The sequence below is a fragment of the Amblyraja radiata genome, unplaced genomic scaffold, assembly GCF_010909765.2.
Source record: "Amblyraja radiata isolate CabotCenter1 unplaced genomic scaffold, sAmbRad1.1.pri S104, whole genome shotgun sequence".
Lineage (NCBI taxonomy): Eukaryota > Metazoa > Chordata > Chondrichthyes > Rajiformes > Rajidae > Amblyraja > Amblyraja radiata.
In genome coordinates this window covers 269,637-291,583 of record NW_022630095.1, presented here as the reverse complement: position 1 = coordinate 291,583, position 21,947 = coordinate 269,637, and the positions used below count along the sequence as shown (strand labels likewise).

General features: G+C 45.5%; 1 long non-coding RNA gene across 1 annotated transcript; it reads right to left on the bottom strand.

The window, feature by feature from the left end:
• Positions 1 to 14,813: 14,813 nt before the first annotated feature.
• LOC116969111 lies at positions 14,814 to 21,640 on the bottom strand. Its single transcript, XR_004410626.1, has 3 exons — positions 21,629 to 21,640; positions 15,603 to 15,609; positions 14,814 to 14,964 (listed from the first exon to the last, which is right to left on the bottom strand). It is a non-coding gene; the product is annotated as an uncharacterized LOC116969111 (long non-coding RNA).
• Between the last annotated feature and the right edge of the window lie 307 nt (positions 21,641 to 21,947).

Sequence of the window (21,947 nt, the reverse complement as noted above, 5' to 3'; positions counted from 1 at the left end):
CTCTATCAGATCACTGCCTGTCCGCCCCAGCTTCAAGGAAGACGACTTAAATCACTCCAGACTCTGCTGATTATTGAAATATTCCTTTCCGAGCAATATCCTGATGAATCTCATCTGTAGCTTCATAGTTCAAAAGCATCCTTCCCACAGTATGGAGATCAGAATTGCACACACTCCTCCAACTTAAGACTTAATTAGCTCCCTATAAATGTGTATCAAGGCTTCCCTTCACTTGCATTCTATGCTGCAGCTAATGACAAGCATGCTAAATGTTGTCTTAGTGTGCTGCTGACTTTAGGGATCTATGGATGTGTATGGGAGTTTATCAGGGGTATCTAGGCCCTTGTTATTTATGGTGAATATCCTGTTTTTATTTAACCCCCAACGCGCCAACTTGCCCTAATCAGGATTAAATTTGAAATGTGATTTCTTTGCATATCTCGTAGAATATCCATCCACAAATACTGGTTCAAATCCAGTTGCGGCGATAGAAATGCATCGATAACTGATCACAAATCTGTCAGATAACTGAAAGGACAAAATCGGTAATACTAGGAATGAAATTGATCAGATGTAGATTTATCAAAGTACAAGCAACTAAATTTTATATTGGATATCTGAAGATTACAAAACACCAGATTTTAGGGCAACTTCTTCACGCTCTTATTGAATTCGTGAACCAACCTCTCAGAAGTTAGGGATGTATTCTTGTTCTCCCAATTTACCTTGTTGTGGCCCTTGCCGCCTCCATATTACGCTGTGTCGCACGCCAATAAGTGTAGTAATACAAAGATACGGCAGATAGATGTGTCCTACTCTGGCCATTCCCCCTCCTCTCTCTTCCGATCCAGCAGAAGGTACAAAAAATTGGAAGTGCGCACCACCAGATTATCTTCCCCTCTGTTGTCAGGCTTCGGGGATCTGGCACAAATGATGAATTGCTTCCTTAGATAGATCAGACAAAGTCTTATGGATGACTGTGCAGACATGAAGAGCTAGGTGGTCTACTCTTGCTTTTATTTATTTTTAATTTGTAGTGATATACCTTGTTTAGATGGGATGTTTTCCATATCCGTTGATTGTTGGTTCACAAGGAATTGTCTGATAAATCTTTTTTGAAATGATTTGAGTTGCCACAAAAGTTGTCAGAATATCACAGTCCAGAATCAAATTCTGCGCAAAATGAGCCTTTGATGTTGGCTCAATCCACAGTAAAAGACACATGGGATGGAAGTTTACAATATATAAATCATTGTTCGCTAAACGCTAGACACTCCTTGATACAATTCAAAATATTATACAGACCATTATTCAAAGGCAAAATTAAATAGGATTTTGCCAACTATTTCCCCACTCCGTGATAGATGTCAATTTCAAGAAGCCAACCTTTAACGTATAAAAATTCAAAATTTCTGTGTGGACATTTTTTAAATTATTTCTGAAGTTATCAATATCCAACTGGATCCAGAGCCAAAATTAATAATATTAGGATTATCAGAACATACTACAAACTCAGTCAAGTACGACAAGTCACAATATCTTGATTACAGTCTAATAACTGTGAAAAAATTAATACAAACATTTGGGGAAAAACCAGCAGCCCCCACAATTAAAATGTGGATTACGGAAATGACTGAGACCTTGCACTTGGAAAAAATAAGACTTCTCTTAATTGACAAACCAGAATTTTTTGTTCGAATATGGTCTCCATTTATTGAATATTTGAAAAAGTAAATTGGTTTAACACAAAATCAGGGTTGAAACCTAAGTTTGGGACTGGATGAAAAGTTACACTCAACATTTCCCGGATCTATCTCCATAATCTTGTCATTGGTAGTTTCCTTCTGCGTCTCCCTTTTTCTCTCCTCTTCCTCTCTCTCTATTACTTTATCCCATCTTTTTGTCCCTTTATCTCTATTCTTTAAAAAAAACTGAAGCTATGTAAGAAATCTGTGATTAAATTGTCGCTTACTATTATTTGTATACATGCTTCTAATAAATATATTTATTTTTAAAAAAAAGAATGAGCATTTGACCCGTTTGCCACCTGCGATCAGTAGAAGTACTCTCAGCCATGATGTGTGCTCGTGCCGAGCTAGCCTGAAACAAAGCATGCGATTGGCTAATTGGCGTCCGATTCAATTTTAAACGTGCTTTGATTGGACAAAAGCTACTCGCAAAATCTCAGATTTTTCTCAAATTTATTAACAATGTGCAGGGTTTGTTCTTGACGAGTTTCAGGTATGATTTATATAACATATTTACACAATATGTTAAAATTTCAGGTAGTTCCGTGAGTTGGGTCACGAACTTTGAACAAAAAAGCTCCTCGGCCCACAACCTAATTGGTCGCACTTGCGTTCTGTTCAGTTTAGTCATCCTATTTCAGAAAATATAGCATTAAGATGAAAGGTTGTGCAAAGAATATTTACTCGGATGTTCCCAGGACATGCAATTGAAAGAGGTTGGACAAGCTAGAACTTTATTCTGTGGTGTGCAGGAGACATTATGCTTTGTTCATCTGGAGTGTAGTGCTCTTTGGTCTGTCCAAAACCTATTGTCTGAAGTCTGAAGAAGGGTCTCCACACGAAACATCACCCATTCAGCGTTGCTGCCTGTCCCGCTGAGCTACTCTGGCACTTTGTGTCTATCTTCGAGATGTATAAAATCATGGGGGCAATGAAATAGGGTGTGTGCACAGATATTGTTCCACAGAGTAGCAGATACTAAATGGTATACGATTAAGGTGAGTGGGGAACCATTTAATTGAAACCTTCTGTTAAGTTTCATTTATTATCACGTGTACCGAGGAACAGTGGAAATCTATTGTACCGTGCTAACCAGTCAGAAGAAAGGTGTTTCAGGGTTATATAGACTCCTAGGAGTTTGAAGGATTTTTAACTGTCTCTACTTCGGCACCGTCAATGCAGACATGGGTATGTGGACTGCTTCTCCTCCTTCAGTCTATCACTATCTCATTCGTCTTGCTGACATTGAGAGAAAGGTTGTTGCCTCAACACAAACACAAGAAGTTCTCAAGTAAGTAAGTTTATTGGCCAAGTATTCACATACAAGGAATTTGCTTTGGTGCTCCGCCCACAAGTAACAACATGACATATAACAATTACAGCACGGAAACAGGCCATCTCGACCCCTCTAGTCCGTGCCGAACAAATGCCGAACAATGACAGTTACGAATGATTCTGAAAACACTAAACATTAATAATAATAAAACATTAATGATAAAACACCATTGATCAAGCATGTGAACCAACAAAATACCAGATCAAAGGGAGGCTACAGATTTTTGGCTGTTCAGCACAGCAACTACTCGTGGATAAAAACTGTTTTTATGTCTGGCTGTGGCAGCTTTGACAATCCAGAGTCGCCTTCCAGAGGGAAGTGATTCAAAGAGTTTGTGGCAAGGGTGAGAGGGGTCAGAGGTGATCTTGCCCGCTCGCTTCCTGGCCCTTGCAGTGTACAGTTCATCAATGGAGGGAATGTTGCAGCCAGTAAACTTCTCTGCTGATCGGACGATTCGCTGCAGCCTCTAGGTGTCGTGCTTGGTGGCTGAGCCAAACCAGACCATGATGGAGAAGGTGAGAACAGACTCTACGATAGCCGTGTAGAATTGGACCATCATTACCTGTGGCAGATTGTGCTTCCTCTGCTGCCGTAGGAATCTCCTTCCAATACTTCGTCTCTTCGTTCTGTGTTATCTGGCCCACTATGGTAGTGTCGTCTGCGAATTTGAAATTTCAATTAGATTTGTACATGGCTGCACAGTCATGGGCGTACAGGGAGTAAAGAAGGGGGGTGAGAACGCATTCTTGCAGAGCCCCCATGTTGAGCATTAGTGTGGAGGATGATTTGTCCTTATTCTCGCAGATTAGGGTCTGTTGGTCAGAAAGTCTATGATCCAGTTGCAGAGGTATGTGCCGATACCAAATCCCATGAGTTTGGTGATAAACTTGTATGGTATAACGGTATTAAACGCAGAGCTGTAGTCTATGAATAGGGGCCTTGACGTCGGTGTCTCTCGTATCCAGGCATTCTAGGGGTGAGTGTATGCCATGGTCCGTGGACCTGTTGTGGCGGTAGGCAAACAGCAGTGGGCCAAGGTCATTCGATAGCTTTTAATGCGTCTCACAACTAGCCTCTCAAACATTTCACAATGATGGATTACAATGCCACTGGACGGTAGTCCTTTAGGCGTGAGGTCTTAATTTTTTTCAGCACTGGGATGATGGTTTTCTTGAAGCAGGTGGGTACCTCAGAACAGACTAGGGAAAGATGAAACATGTCCGTAAATACTCCCGCTAGCTGGTCCGCGCAGCTACTCAGGAAATGGCCAGTTACTGTTCGTTGGTTTACACTCAGAAAGGCCAATCTAACATCTGCCCCAGTCTACAGGGTAGAGGCACGCTGCTCGAAGCGAGAATAGAAAGCATTCAGATCATCGTGCAGGGCCGCACAATAACCAATGATGTTGCCTGGCCTTGCTATGCAGCCAATTATCATATTCAGATCATGCCACATTCTCCGTGTATCCACGTGATTATACTGCGACTCAAGTTTGTCCCGATATTGTCTCTTGGCATCCTTGATGGTTTCGCGGAGATAGCGGGCCTCCTTCTACCGCTCAGAACCATTTGACATGTATGCAGCAGACATGACATTAACCTGTGACTGTTCCTCGCGGTACCTCCATGATTTCCGTTTGGGGAATATTCAGTTTGACTTTACCTGCACACAGTCGTCCGCGCACCTGCTGATGAAGTCAGTCACGACAGTGGCGTACCCATTCATGTTAGCTGCGGAATCGCTGAATCTAGACAATTCCACTGACTCAAGGCAGTCACGTAAGTTGTTATCCATGTCCGTTGAGCATAATTTTCACAAATCTCTGTACCGGATCTTCCTGCTTTATTTATTGTTTGCAGGCAGGGGGCACAAGCACAGCTAGGTGATCAGATTGGTAGAAATAAACTAGACTTAGTGGGACCCGTCGGGTCCCCGCATCACACGGGAGGGCTGGTCACCCAACGCAATATTACACCCCCCCCCCTCTCCAATACCGCTGGCCAGTGGGGGGAGGGGGGGTGTTCTGTTGCGCTAGTATGGGTGTTGTAGGCCGAAGGGACTGGTTTCTAGAGGACTAGCATGGACATTGTGGGCCGAATGGATTATTGGGGTGGCAGCTCAGTCACTGAGGCCATGCAGCTCAGTCACTGAGGCCAGGCAGCTCAGTCGCTGAGGCCTGGCAGTACAGTCACTCAGACCTGGCAGGCTGGCAGCTGAGAAACTGCCACACATTGTGCCCAAAACAGGTGACAGACTCTGTGAGAGAGAAGGGGGAGAGGGTGGACTGAATGGATTATTGGGCTGGCAGTTCAGTCACTTACGGCTGGTGGGCCGACAGTATAGTCACACGGCTGGTGGGCTGGCAGTTCACCTACTCACGGCTAGTGGGCTGCAGTGCAGTCACCCACGGCTGGTGGGCTGGCAGTTCAGTCACTTACAGCTGGTGGGCTGGCAGTTCACTTACTTACAGCTGGTGGGCTGGCAGTTCACTTACTCACGGCCCGTGGGCTGGTAGTGTAGTCAGTCACGCCTGGCAGTTCACTCAGTCACCCCACCTCCCTTCAACCATATAACCATATAACAATTACAGCACGGAAACAGGCCATCTCGACCCTTCTAGTCCGTGCCGAACACATAATCTCCCCTAGTCCCATATACCTGCGCTCAGACCATAACCCTCCATTCCTTTCCCATCCATATAACTATCCAATTTATTTTTAAATGATAAAAACGAACCTGCCTCCACCACCTTCACTGGAAGCTCATTCCACACAGCTACCACTCTCTGAGTAAAGAAGTTCCCCCTCATGTTACCCCTAAACTTCAGTCCCTTAATTCTCAAGTCATGTCCCCTTGTTTGAATCTTCCCTACTCTCAGTGGGAAAAGCTTTTCCACGTCAACTCTGTCTATCCTCTCATCATTTTAAAAACCTCTATCAAGTCCCCCCTTAACCTTCTGCGCTCCAAAGAATAAAGCCCTAACTTGTTCAACCTTTCTCTGTAACTTAGTTGCTGAAACCCAGGCAACATTCTAGTAAATCTCCTCTGTACTCTCTCTATTTTGTTGACATCCTTCCTATAATTAGGCGACCAAAATTGTACACCATACTCCAGAATTGGCCTCACCAATGCCTTGTACAATTTTAACATTACATCCCAACTTCTATACTCAATGCTCTGATTTATAAAGGCCAGCACACCAAAAGCTTTCTTTACCACCCTATCTACATGATATTCCACTTTCAGGGAACTGTGCACAGTTATTCCCAGATCCCTCTGTTCACCTACATTCTTCAATTCCCTACCATTTACCATGTACGTCCCATTTTGATTTGTCCTGCCAAGATGTAGCACCTCACACTTATCAGCATTAAACTCCATCTGCCATCTTTCAGCCCACTCTTCCAACTGGCATAAATCTCTCTGTAGACTTTGAAACTCTACTTCATTACCCGCAACCCCACCTATCTTAGTATCATCTGCATATTTACTAATCCAATTTACCACGCCATCGTCCAGATCATTGATGTACATGACAAACAACAGTGGACCCAACACAGATCCCTGTGGCACCCCACTCGTCACTGGCCTCCAACCTGACAAACAACCACCCACCATTACTCTCTGGCATCTCCCATTCAGCCACTGTTGAATCCATCTTGCTACTCCACCATTAATACCCCAACCATTGAACCTTCTTAACCAACCTTCCATGAGGAACCTTGTCAAAGGCCTTACTGAAGTCCATATACACAACATCCACTGCTTTACCCTCATCAATTTCCCGAGTAACATCTTCAAAAAATTCAAGAAGATTAGTTAAACATGACCTTCCAGGCACAAATCCATGTTGACTGTTCCTAATCAGACCCTGTTTATCCAGATGCTTATATATATTATCTCTAAGTATTCTTTCCATTAATTTGCCCACCACTGACGTCAAACTAACAGGTCTATAATTGCTAGCTTTACTCTTAGACCCCATTTTAAACAATGGAACAACATGCGCAGTACGCCAATCCTCCGGCATTATTCCCGTTTCTAATGACATTTGAAATATTTCTGCCATAGCCCCTGCTATTTCTACACTAACTTCCCTCAATGTCCTAGGGAATATCCTGTCCGGACCTGGAGACTTATCCACTTTTATATTTCTCAAAAGTGTCAGTACTTCCTCTTCTTTGATCCTCATAGTTTCCATAGCTAATCTACTTGTTTCCCTTACCTCACATAATTCAATATCCTTCTCCTTGGTGAATACCGAAGAAAAGAAACTGTTCAATATCTCCCCCATCTCTTTTGGCTCTGCAGATAGTTGGCCACTCTGACTCTCTAATGGACCAATTTTATCCCTCGTTATCCTTTTGCTATTAATATAGCGGTAGAAACCCTTCGGATTTACTTTTACCTTACTTGACAAAGCAACCTCATATCTACTTTTAGCTTTTCTAATTTCTTTCTTAAGATTCTTTTTACATTCTTTATACTCCTCAAGCACCTCATTTACTCCATGCTGCCTATAACTATTGTAGGTCTCCCTCTTTTTCCGAACCAAGTGTCCAATTTCCCTTGAAAACCATGGCTCTTTACAATTTTTACGATTTCCTTTCAACCGAACAGGGACATAAAGATCCTGTACTCTTAAAATTTCACCTTTAAATGTACTCCATTTCTCTTCCACATCTTTCCCATAAAACAAACTGTTCCAATTTACTCCTTTTAAATCCTTTCGCATCTCCTCAAAGTTAGCCTTTCTCCAATCAAAAATCTCAACCCTAGGTCCAGTTTTGTCCCTCTCCATAATTATATTGAAACTAATGGTATTGTGATCACTGGACCCGAACTGTTCCCCAACGCTTACCTCTGCCACCTGACCCATCTCATTTCCTAACAGGAGGTCCAGTACCGCCCCTTCTCTGTAGGTACTTCTATGTATTGTTGCAAAAAACTATCCTGCACACATTTTACAAACTCCAACCCATCCAGTCCATTTACAGAATGTGTTTCCCAGTCTATGTGTGGAAAATTTGAAATCTCCCACAATCACTACCTTGTGCTTACTACTAATATCTGCAATCTCCTTACATATTTGCTCTTCCAATTCTCGCTCCCCATTTGGTGGTCTATAATACACCCCTATAAGTGTTGCTACCCCTTTCCCATTTCTCAGTTCCACCCAAATAGCCTCCCTAGACGAGCCCTCTAATCTATCCTGCCAAAGCACTGCTGTAATATCTTCCCTGATAAACAATGCAACACCTCCACCTCTTGCCCCTCCAATTCTATCACACCTGAAGCAATGAAATCCTGGAATATTTAGTTTCCAATCACAGCCCTCCTGCAACCATGTTTCACTGATCGCCACAACATCATACTTCCAGGTGTCAATCCAGGCTCTAAGTTCATCCACTTTTCTTACAATGCTCCTAGCATTAAAATATACACATTTAAGATACCCACCCTCTCTTATTCTCTGATTATTTTCTTTTTCTTCTCTCTCCCCTACATTCTGGGTCAGAGTGCTACCATTCTCTGCCCCCTGCTTCACACACTGACTTTACCACCCCACTTTGCTCCTTGCCATTCCCCTCCCCCACACATTCTGTCCATCTCCCCACAACCTCCCCCCATGCAATCTTAGTGGCTCTCCCACAGAGCAGCCATTCCTGCCCATTGGGTTCCCAATGTGATGAAGAACATGCAGGCATGAAAAGTGGAAAAGGGATTTATTAAAGTTTAAAATGTGAATTACTCTTAAAATATAAGAACAATTTAAGTTAAAGATGATAATTATTACGTTCTTTCTTGTTGTGTCTCGTGTTGCTGCTCACTGCGTCATCTATGTCTCTTTACTGTTAATAAAAAAGAGACAATTTAAATATATAGCGATTCAGCAGTCACATTTTAACAAAGAAGATCTGAGAATTTATCTCAGAAGTCATTCAACGCAGCATGCTTTTATTGACAACATTCTTGGTCGACCTTCCATCCTTCAGGAAAGCTTTGATATTTCACTTCATCTTTCCTCGGCGAAGAGACACATATAGTTTTCCATGCTGAAATACCGGTTTGTCGAGGTAGTTCAACACCTTCTGCATTGTTTGACCTTGTGCTTTATGGATCGTCATAGCAAAACTTGATTGAATGGGGAATTGGGTCTGCTGAAGGGGAATGTCTTCACCTTCTGTTAAATTGAGTGCACACGCTGCTCTCTGCTCAGCTTTCAGCAGAGACCCCATTCTCCTCAACAAATTGCTGTTGTTCAATTCTATCATATTGCAATTCCTGCAGAAATTCTGGATTGTCATCATCAAGGTGCATCCTTCCATTTCTTGGTTGTGGCAAATTAAAGAATTCCATTGTTGTAATTCTCAATCCTCTGGACTCACTGAAGAATTTGTGCAAAATATTTTTGAGGCGGGGGCTGTCGGGGTGGGGTGGGGGGTGGCAAACGTCCTGCAGCCGAGGGAGGGGGACGGCTTCATGCGGGGGCTCTCGTGGGCTGACGAGGGAGAGGGGTGTACTGCAACGGGGGATGGGGCAGATCCATGGGGGGGGGGGGGTGCGCATCCTAGCCAGGCGGAGGGCAGCTTCTTGAGGTGGGGGATGTCAGTGGGGCGGGGGGGGGTGGGGGCGGTGAGCGACCTACTCATGGCCTCTTGACTCACTCACTGCCTTGGGACTAACTCATGGTCTCTGGACTGACTCACTGACTCACTCACTCATGGCCTCTGGAATGACAGACTGAATCACGGCTTGTGGACTGACTGACTTATGCCCGTCTTCTGGAGTCATGTCCGACTTTTATAAACTGAAAACTGCAACATTGAGGAACAGCTTCTTTCTGACAGCCATCAAGCTATTAAACATAACGAATAAGCTCTGAACTACGACAGACTATATTATTTGTACTATTTGTTATTTGTTGATCTCACACACACACCCACCACCTCACACGGACTCACACATACAGAATCTCTCTCTCACACACACTCACTCTCTCTCTCTCTCTCTCTCTCTCTCTCTCTCTCTCTCTCTCTCTCCTCTCTCTCCTCTCTCCCCATCTCTCTCTCTCTCTCTCTCTCTCTCTCTCTCTCTCTCTCTCTCTCTCTCTCTCTCTCTCTCTCTCTCTCTCGCTCTCTCTCTCTCTCTCTCTCTCTCTCACACACACACACACACACACACACACAAACTCAGACACGCACTCACTCTCAGGCAAACACACAGACTCTCACACACACTTTCAGACACACACACACACACACACACACACACACACACACACACACACACACACTGACTCACACACACACTGACTCACACACACACTGACTCACACACACACACATATAGGGAAGTTGCACGGCAGGCGGGTCACGACCCGTGACTCATACTGTTGTTACCCTACGCCAACTGTAGTACACGCGATGGACTGCAGGTTAGCACTGACCATTGTTTCCTCCGTAGCGGGCTTGTTAAAACCCGTCGAAATGGTCAATTTTTGCCCTGTAAATAATTCTGGAAATCGGGATCAGCGTGAGAGACATTTATCCTACTTCAGAATTCCAAAAGTGAGGAGAAATGACGGTAGATAAAAGCGAGAGCTGAAGGGACAACAATAGCCAAAGTACTTGGCGAACATTGGCCGTGAAGATATCGAGATTGAAAATATATGGAATTGTCACATTTGTTCACTGCATTTCATCAACATTATTTGTTTATTATTGATTCCTTTGGCATCTATAAAGTTTTAGAAGTGATAAATCTGGCTGTAAAATGTTAAAATCGCCCATGGTTCTCATGGGTTGTTATATTAAAAAGAAAACGCCTCTGAAGCAAAATTTATCATTTAAAAAAAATTGCAAACCTTACGTCGGTTTTGAATTACATTTCACTCAGTTGCAAGCCAAGGAATGGCATAATTGTTAGCTGTTAATTGGACATAATCAACCTTAGCAAATTGATAATATCCTATTGAAAGGGAGTGGGTGTTTAAGCTGTCAGGACATTTTATTATTTGTCAAGATATACATCACAATAGCATAATTATAGAAGATTATAGAGCAGAGTTGTATAATCTTTGATTGCACCCTTCTTCACGGCGGGCTTGTGATCTTTGCTTGTGATGTCTCGACAATTCGAGGGACATAACGGGTAACAGCCGCCGCGTTCTCGGACTCGAATCTGAGCTCGAAAAATCCCGTGGTCACTGGGCCTAATGTGTCCCGCGGGCCATATTTTGGAGACCAATCCCTTACAAGAACAAAACCAAAAACGTACAGAAGTGTTCAAATTTATTATTATGGTAAGTAAAGATCTATTAAAAATACGTCTAATACCTTTCTAATGCACCGACAAACCTAGTTTCCCAATGACCGTTGATGGGAGAACAGAAAATAACATTTTCACGACAGAATATCGACTGAAAATAATAATAATATTTTCTCACCTTTCTTTTTTATTGGGGAACCTAAAGAATGACAGGTCGGGTCGTTTAGATTTACGATTAGAACAATTGATAGCAGAGCAGTGAGATGAAGATTTAGATACGGACGCCATGACAGTGTGGGGGAAGCCTAATAAAATGCCTAAAAAAATGGCGTCCACAATCACACACGTCATAATACGCGTTTTTCGAGGAGTGGTCTATCTTGCTCCGCTATAAGATCTTTGGTTTCTAGAGCAACGGAGACGCGCTGCGCCTGCGCGCGGGATTGGACTCGCACGTCCGGGGGCGGGGCCGGCGCGAGACACGCCCCCTCGACGGGTTCACCTCCGCCATTGGCTGAGACCACTGACGGACACCGCCAGCATCCAATAGGAACAGAGGGGTGAGCGCGACCTGCAATCAGGTAACCGGTGGCGGCGCGAGCGCGGCAGTTAAACCCAAAGATCTTATGGCGGATCTCTGGTTAAACCGTCTCCGCGCGAGCCGGGCCGCGCCTGCGTGATGTGCACGCGCAAAGGGCGCGCCTCCGGGTGGTGACGCTAAAGCAGGGGAGCGGTGACGAAACCGCCCGGTGATTGACAGCGGAAGGGGGCGGGGCCCATCGGCGCGGCACCGCCCTGAATCTCCAGCGCCCTGAATCCCGGCTCAGCTCAGGCGGTGCCCGCGCCCCGACCCCTCCCCCAGCCCCGCCTCCAGCCACACCCCCAACTCACTCAGTGCGGCAGGTTCAATCCCCATCCGCGACCACAGCAACACATGCATCCGATACATGAATAATATTTGATTAATGGAAACTGAAATTCATCTGCTGCTCGACCTTGGAAGGTGTCAATAAAAGCCCAGATGATACAAATATTAATGTAATTTGCAATGTAAAGTGCTGGAGTAACTCAGCAGGACAGGCAGCATCTCTGGAGAGAAAGAATGGGTGACGTTCCTGGTCGAGACCCTTCTTCAGTCTGAGAGTAAGGGGAGAGGGAGACACAGAGATAAGAAAGTGTAATGTGTGAAAACGAGGCATAGAAGGGGTTAGGGGTCAAGGAAAATGTAGAATAGATAATTGTTAATTGGGAGAAGGGTACAACGAAACTCACAGTGATAACATTTTAACAGTCAGACTGGTCGGAGAACTACGAAGGGGTTTGGGTGGAGATAGAGGGAAAGCAAAGGTTAAAGACAGCAATATTCATACTGCTGGAGTGTAAGCTGCCCAAGCCAAACATTGAAGAATAGAGTTGGTAAAAACACACAATTAGTAAGTGAAACAATAAAAAACATGAATCTCTATCTGAAACACAATTGAAGAAAAATAAACAGGAGTGAGCCACACTTGTTTGGTGACCTTATTTTGGAACAGAGCTCTCTAGTTCTGCGGTTCTCTCAACCCCATTATCCTGCCTTCTGTCCACAACCTTGACACATGCACAATCAAGAAATTGGCAAGCTCCGCCTTAAAATATCCACTGACTTGGGCTCCACAGTCGTCTGTTGCAATGAATCCCACAGATTCACCACCCACAGATTCAAGGAATTGCTCATCATCCCATTCTAAAGACACATCTTATTCTGAAACTGTGCCCTCTGGTCCTAGACTCTCCCACTGGTGGAGAAATCCTCTCCACATCCACTCTATCCAGACCTTTCACTATTTGACAGGGTGTGGTGGGTGCAGAGAGGGTTTGTGAGAATGGAGGGGATGTAGAGAGGGTTCATAAGAGTGGCGAGAGTGCAGAGAGGGTTCAGGTTGGCAGGGCTGGGACGTGGAGGGTTCACGGGGGCAGGGCTGGGACGTGGAGGGTGCAGAGAGGGTTCAGGTGGGCAGGACTGGAGCATGGAGGGTTCAGGTGCGCAGGGTTGGGCGTGGAGGGTGCAGGAGGGCAGGGTTGGGCGTGGAGGGTGCAGGAGGGCAGGGTTGGGGCGTGGAGGGTGCAGAGAGGGCACAGGAGAGGTTGCGGAGAGAGTTCAGGAAGGTGGGGACAGTGTGGGTGGGTGACAGCATGGTGCCAGATGTGGTGAATTGTGAGGCCATCCTCTCCAGCTGACAATTCATCAGCAATGCTGTATTGTGTGAATGTTTTTATACAATTAGATATTATACAACATATCTTGGTACAGACACATCTGGAGTGAAGGTAATATTTGGTCTCCTGACCTAAATGAGGAATTAATATAACATAACATTTCATCAGACTGGTTCGTGTGTAGTGACTGGATGATCAGCTTCTGGTATTTCGTGTGTTGGTGGAATGAGGGGTGAGCTTAATGAAATGTCCACTGATTGGATGTATGCTGCATGTTATGTTACCTTATGCTGCAAGTAAGTATTTATTTGTTCGATTGTCAGTACATGTGAGAATTTATCACTCCTGTGTACTGTTTGTTTTCCCCTGAGTGAAGAGTCCAGATACAGGGGTCAGAATCTGTGACTGGGGTGATGGTCGGTGTGTTTCAGGTGTGGCTTGTTTCTGACTCTGAGGAACGGTGGAACAATGGCTACCCAGCTCCATCCAGTGTAAATGTGCTTGGTGTTCCTGCCTCCATCACTGTCTACCATTGAGGACAGAGGAAGCCAAGTATTCGGCCCATCGTATCTTGCCGGTGTTGAAGAGTTCATCCGTCTGATTCTACATTCTGGGAATTTGTAAGAAATTAATTTAGAGGGGAATTAAACACAAACTATAAGGAACAGACTTTGCAGGTTTGCTTCAAGAGACTTTATTACAGATATCATGGAGAGATGGCGGTAGTAAACTTCCCACCAGTTATCTGACTTCACACCAGAATTAGCTGACAGTTATACTGTTTAGTAAATAACTTTTAACCATATAACCATATAACAATTACAGCACGGAAACAGGCCATCTCGACCCTTCTAGTCCGTGCCGAACACATAATCTCCCCTAGTCCCATATACCTGCGCTCAGACCATACCCCTCCATTCCTTTCCCATCCATATAACTATCCAATTTATTTTTAAATGATAAAAACGAACCTGCCTCCACCACCTTCACTGGAAGCTCATTCCACACAGCTACCACTCTCTGAGTAAAGAAGTTCCCCCTCATGTTACCCCTAAACTTCAGTCCCTTAATTCTCAAGTCATGTCCCCTTGTTTGAAACTTCCCTACTCTCAGTGGGAAAAGCTTTTCCACGTCAACTCTGTCTATCCCTCTCATCATTTTAAAAACCTCTATCAAGTCCCCCCTTAACCTTCTGCGCTCCAAAGAATAAAGCCCTAACTTGTTCAAGGCGAAATAAAGCCCTAACTTTTGTTAGTTACTATTCTACAAACATATTTCTTCAACTGCACGGGTAAGAATTATTTCATTAGTCATAACATATTGTTCGCTTATGTTAATCTTATTCAACAACAAATGATTAATACAATTCAAACACAATACAAAGGCATCTTGACATTATTCCAAGCCAATCTTCTGCAGTTGTATAGGGCTCTGGTGAGACCACATCTGGAGTAAGGCCATCGAAAAGGCCAAAAGGGACCTGCTCCAAACTGGTGGATGAGACAGATGTTCGGCAGCTATGGCGGGGCCTGAATGCAATCACCTCCTACAAGGCGAAAACAGCAGGCAGCTAGAATGTCGGCGAAACATCACTCCCTGACGCTCAATGCGTTTTACGCACGCTTCGCTAGGGAGAATACTGATGTGCCTTCCCGAGCCCCCATTCGCTGTGATGGTATTTCAGTCTCAGTCACAGAGGCCGACGTCAGGAAATCCTTCAGAGGGGTGAACCCTCGAAAATCGCCCGGACCTGATGGTATACCCAGTCGTGTTCTAAAAACCTGTGCGGACCAACTGGCTGGAGTTTTTACGGACATTTTCAACCTCTCACCTCTGAGGTCTGAGGTCCCCATCTGCTTTAAAAGGGCATCAATTATACCAGTGCCCAAGAAGATTAAGGTGACGTGCCTCAATGACTATCATATAACCATATAACGATATAACTATATAACCATATAACAATTACAGCACGGAAACAGGCCATCTCGACCCTTCTAGTCCGTGCCGAACACGTATTCTCCCCTAGTCCCATATACCTGCGCTCAGACCATAACCCTCCATTCCTTTCCCGTCCATATAACTATCCAATTTATTAATAAATGATAAAATCGAACCTGCCTCCACCACCTTCCCTGGAAGCTCATTCCACACAGCCACCACTCTCTGAGTAAAGAAGTTCCCCCTCATGTTACCCCTAAACTTCTGTCCCTTAATTCTCAAGTCATGTCCCCTTGTTTGAATCTTCCCTACTCTCAGTGGGAAAAGCTTATCCACGTCAACTCTGTCTATCCCTCTCATCATTTAAAATACCTCTATCAAGTCCCCCCTTAACCTTCTGCGCTCCAAAGAATAAAGCCCTAACTTGTTCAACCTTTCTCTGTAACTTAGTTGCTGAAACCCAGGCAACATTCTAGTAAATCTCCTCTGTACTCTCTCTATTTTGTTGACATCCTTCCTATAATTAGGCGACCAAAATTGTACCCCATACTCCAGAATTGGCCTCACCAATGCCTTGTACAATTTTAACATTACATCCCAACTTCTATACTCAATGCTCTGATTTATAAAGGCCAGCACACCAAAAGCTTTCTTTACCACCCAATCTACATGTGATTCCACTTTCAGGGAACTGTGCACAGTTATTCCCAGATCCCTCTGTTCACCTGCATTCTTCAAATCCCTACCATTTACCATGTACGTCCTATTTTGATTTGTCCTGCCAAGATGTAGCACCTCACACTTATCAGCATTAAACTCCATCTGCCTTCTTTCAGTCCACTCTTCCATCGACCAGTGGCACTAACGCCGGTGGTGATGAAGTGCTTTGAGAGGTTGATCATGGAGCAAATCAACTCCTACCTCGACAAAAACCCACTGCAATTCGGAGGGGGCGCTGCTCTGGCAGCAGCCATGTCATGCAGCTCGTCAGTTTTTCAACTTTTTAAAAAAAAAAATTAGTATGTTTTAAAGTCTGTATTTAATGTTTCTTTGTGTGTTTTGTGTGGGGGGTGGTGTGGGGGATAAGGGGGAACCGCTTCGGTCGCCTCCTCCACGGAGAGGCGAGTTTTTCCAGGTCGCCTCCTCCACGGAGAGGCGAGTTTTTCCAGGTCGCCTCCCCCGTGTCCTAACATCAAGGATCGACGCGGCCTTTCCCGGAGACGCGCCCGGGGCTTCAGCGGCGGGCGCAGCGTGGACTCTCGGCGTGGAGCGGGCGACCCTCGCTGGGGCTCGCTGGAGGGGAGCGCGCCGTTTCGCTGACCCGGGGCAGCCGGCAGCCTGAAGCCACGGTCTGCAGAGCTCCAGCTGGTGCGGCGTCTACAGCCCGGGATCTCACGTTGGGGACCCGGGGGAAGAAGAAGCCATCACTGCCTGCCCGCGGCCGACTTCTACCGCGGGGCCGGCATTGACTTACCATCACCCCTGGAGGGGAGCTTCGACCGCCGGCCCTGCAGTCTACGGTGCTTCTGGCTGCGGCGGGGACTTAAATCTTGACCGCCGGTCTGCGGCCTACAACAACTTAAAGCCGCGGTCTCCGGTGAGGAAGAGCCGATCCTGGACTGACTCTGGACTCTGGTCCTGACCACGGGGGGGAAATGGAGGAGGACTGGCCAAATGTTGTGCCTTCCACCACAGTGATGAATGCTGTGGTGGATGTTTGTGTTACAGTTTTATTGTGGTTGTGTGTTCTTTATTATTGTATCGCTGCAGACAACCCAAATTTCCACCAGCCTGGCTGTGTGGCAATAAATTATATCTAATCTAATTATATCTAATCTAACAGATCAACGGTGGATGCGATCTTGCTGGCCCTTCACTCCGCTCTGGACCACTTGGACAACAAAAACTCATATGTCAGGCTGTTACTCACCGATTACAGCTCGGCATTTAACACAATCATCCCCTCCAAGCTGGTTACCAAACTCGCAGAACTGGGTCTCTACGCATCCCTCTGATCCTCGACTTCCTCATTCACAGACCACAGTCCGTTCGTATTGGTGTAAATGCGTCCGCCTCGATAACAATCAGCACGGGAGCATCTCAAGGCTGCGTGCTTAGCCCCCTGCTGTACTCACTCTATAGTCATGACTGCGTAGCCGGTCACAGTGCGAACTCCATCATCAAGTTCGCTGACGACACCACTGTTGTGGGACGTATCACTGATCGGGGATGAGTCAGAGTATAGAAGAGAGATCGAGCAACTGTCCATATGGTGCCAGCACAATAACCTGGCCCTCAACGCCAGCAACACCAAGGAACTGATTGTGGACTTTGGAAGGAGTAGGAGGGGAACCCACTGCCCCGTTTATATCAACGGGTCGATGGTTGAAAGGGTCAAGAGCTTCAAATTCCTGGGCGTGCACATCTCTGAAGATCTTTCCAGGACCCAGAACACAAATGCAATTATCAAGAAAGCTCATCAGCGCCTCTACTTCCTGAGAAGACTAGAGAGAGTCGGTTTGTCAAGGAGGACTCTATCTAACTTCTACAGGTGCACAGCAGAGAGCATGCTGACCGGTTGCATCGTGGCTTGGTTCGGCAACTTGAGCGCCCTGGAAAGGAAAAGACTACAAAAAGTATTAAACACTGCCCAGTCCATCATCAGCTCTGACCTTCCTTCCATTGAGGGGACACATGACAATAAACTCACTTTATTTCAAGTCCAGAACCAGGGGCCACACAGTCTTAGAATAAAGGGGAAGTCATTTAAGACTGAGGTGAGAAAAAATGTTTTCACCCAGAGAGTTGTGAATTCATGGAATTCCCTGCCACAGAGGGCAGTGGAGGCTAAATCACTGGATGGATTTAAGAGAGAGTTAGATAGAGCTCTAGGGGCTAGTGGAGTCAAGGGGCATGGTGAGAAGGCAGGCACGGGTTATTGATAGGGGACGATCAGCCATGATCACAATGAATGGCTGTACTGTCTCGAAGGTCCGAATGGCCTCCTCCTGCACCTATGTTCTATGTCTATGTCTAACACCAGCCTCTAAGTCCGAACGAATAAAATCAACATTCATCCAATGACAATAATTTCCCCTCTTGAAGGAGGGGAGAGATGATCTGATGAAATCAATAGTCCCAAGTGGATCTAACATCAATGCAGGACTGCACAACATTGTGATACATTTGGCCCAACTTGCCCACACCGGCCAACATGTCCCAGCTACATTAGTCCCATCTGCCCGTGTTTGGCCCATATCCCTACAAACCTGTCATATCCATGGACCTGTCTAACTGTTTCTTAAACTTTGGAATAGTCCCTGCCTCAACTACCTCCTCCGGCAGCTCGTCCATATGCCCACCACCCTCTGTGTGCTGTCCTCCATTGATACAGACGTTTGAAGCGCACACCACCAAACTCAGCAATACCTTCTTTCCCTCTAACAGGCTTCTGAACGGTCCTTCCATATGTTAGAGGACGGTCCGATTTACCTCAAGCCCATTGCAGACTTTCGACTTTGTCTATGGAACTGGTGCAGTGCAATGATGAGAACTATATTCTGCACTCTGTATCTTCCCCTTTGTTCTGGCTATTGTACTTGAGTATGCCTTGATTGTGTTTATGTATGGGATTATCTGATTTAATCGGATAGCATGCAATACAAAGCTTTCCACTGTACCTTGATACATGTGACAATAATAACCTTCACCCTAGACTATGTTTACACTTTACTTTAGAGATACAGCACGGAAACAGGCCACTGATTCCACGCCGACCAGTGAACTAACACTATCCTACACACTAGGGACAATTTTACAATTTACCAATGCCAATTAACCTACAAACCTGTACGTCTTTAGAGTGTGGGAAGAAACCGGAGCACCCGGAGAAAACCTACATGGTCACATGGAGAAGGTCCAAACTATGTCCACCCTTAGTCAGGATTGAACCAGAGTCTCTGGTGTGGTAAGACTGTGCCACCACTGTGGATTTAAAACATTCCTCTCCAGTGCTGTTTCCAGACAGTTTGGTTCCTTTATTTCATCCCAGTAAACATTCCCTCAGACAGAATTATCATAAATTGGCGACTGGGGCAAAAGTTATCATCTTGATGTTGATTCTTGTGACAGTCCAGTTTGGTTTCCGGATCCTTCCGCGCGCCCACGCTCCTGCATCAGGAATGGGAATGATCAGTGTGGCAGCTGGTGGGGCTGGGATGTGGATTGTTCCAGTCCCAGTGGACCGTCCCAGTGCAAGTTTAGGAAGGAACTACAGATGCTGGTTTAAAGGCGAGACCAAACGTAGACGGGGCGATCGTTTCACTGAACACCTTCGCTCGGTCCGCCTGAACCTACCTGATCTCCCGGTTGCAAAATACTTTAATTCCCCTCCCATTCCCACACTGGCCTTTCTGTCCTAGGTCTCCTCCGTTGTCAGAGTGAGGATAAACGCAACTTACAGGAACAGCATCTTATATTTTACTTGGGCAGCTTCCAGCCCTGTGGTATGAATATTGATTTCACTAACTTCAGGTAGCCCCGGCATTCCCTCTCTCTCTATCCCTCCCCACCCAAGTCGCACCAGCTTCTCGTTTTCACCCAACAAACAGCTAACAAGGGCCTGTTTCCTTTATCATCGTAACTTTTTTGCATTAATCTTTCATTAATTGTTCTTTATGTCCACCTCATCGTCTGTATCTATCGTTTCCCTTACCTCTAACCAGTCGGAAAAAAAGGGTGTTGACCCAAATCGTCACCCGTTCCTTCTCTCAGTGAGACGCTGCCTGTCCCACTGAGTTGATGCAGCTGCATAGTGGGTCCAGAGACGCTGCCTGTCCCACTGAGTTGATCCATTGTGGGTCCAGAGATGCTGCCTGTCTCACTGAGTTGATCCATAGTAGGTCCAGAGACGCTGCCTGTCCCACTGAGTTGATGCAGCTGCATAGTGGGTTCAGACACTCGAGGGCATCGTTCACAGGGCCACGCAGAGGGAGCTCCGCACCGTGGGAGCAAGTACTGGGCATGTCTGCCGGCTCTCCCTTTATAAGTAGACCGTTTATACCTGGATTATTCTGGAGTTTGCATCCACCCTTAGAAACATAGAAACATAGAAAGTAGGTGCGAGAGTAGACCACCAGGTCCGTCGAGCCCGCACCGCCATTCGCTCATGGCTGAACACTAAACAGACACACTTACCCACAAACAGTAGACACAAGACACAGAACACAAGACACTACCCTCCCCTTTATACCGCTATCACCCCTCTCCACCCCAAGAACCGCGTGATCTCCTGGGGGAGGCAAAAAACCGGATAAAAACCCAGGTCCAATTCGGGAAAAAAAATCCGGGAAATTCCTCTCCGACCCCAATCCAGGCGATCGACACTTGTCCAGGAGATCACTCAGGTCTTACTATACTAACCATACATAGGTCCATATCCCTGCCTTCTCCCCGTAGCCCCTTATCCCCTTGGCAGCTAAAAAAACATCTATTTTAGACTTAAATATATTTAACGTTTCTGCTTCCACTGCTCCCTGGGGCAGTGAATTCCATAAATTAACCACCCTCTGGGTGAAGAAGTTCTTCCTCATCTCAGTTTTAAAAGAGCCCCCCCCCTTATTCTGCGACTATGTCCCCTAGTTCTAGTTTCCCCGATCATTGGGAACATCCTCGGTGCATCCACCCGATCAAGGCCCCTCACGATCTTATATGTTTCAATGAGATCGCCTCTCATTCTTCTAAACTCCAAAGAGTAGAGTTCCAGCCTACTTAACCTTTCCTCATATGTCAATCCCCTCATTGCAGGAATTAATCTTGTAAACCTTCGCTGCACTGCCTCCAGGGCTAGTACATCCTTTCTTAAGTATGGACCCCAGAACTGTACACAGTATTCCAAATGTGGTCTCACTAATACTGTGTACAGCTGCAGCAAGACCTCCGTGTTTTTATACTCAATCCCCCTAGCAATAAAGGCCAAAACTCCATTGGCCTTCCTGATTGCTTGCTGCACCTGCATACTAACTTTTAGTGATTCATGTACTATTACCCCTAGATCCCTTTGCGTTGCATTACAACGCAGCTCCTCCTCATTTAGAAAATAACTTGCCCTATCATTTTTTTTCCCAAAGTGAATGACTTCACATTTATTAGTATTAAATTTCATCTGCCAAGTTGTTGCCCACTCACCTAGCTTATCTATATCCTTTTGCAGACTCTTCCTATCCTCCTCATCCCCTACTTTTCCTCCCATTTTTGTATCGTCCGCAAATTTTGATATATTACACTTGGTTCCCTCCTCCAAATCATTTATATAAATTGTGAACAATTGGGGTCCCAGCACCGACCCTTGCGGAACCCCGCTAGTTACCGGTTGCCATCCCGAGTATGAACCATTTATCCCCACTCTCTGCTTCCTATTTGTTAGCCAATCCTCTACCCATGCTAATATATTACCC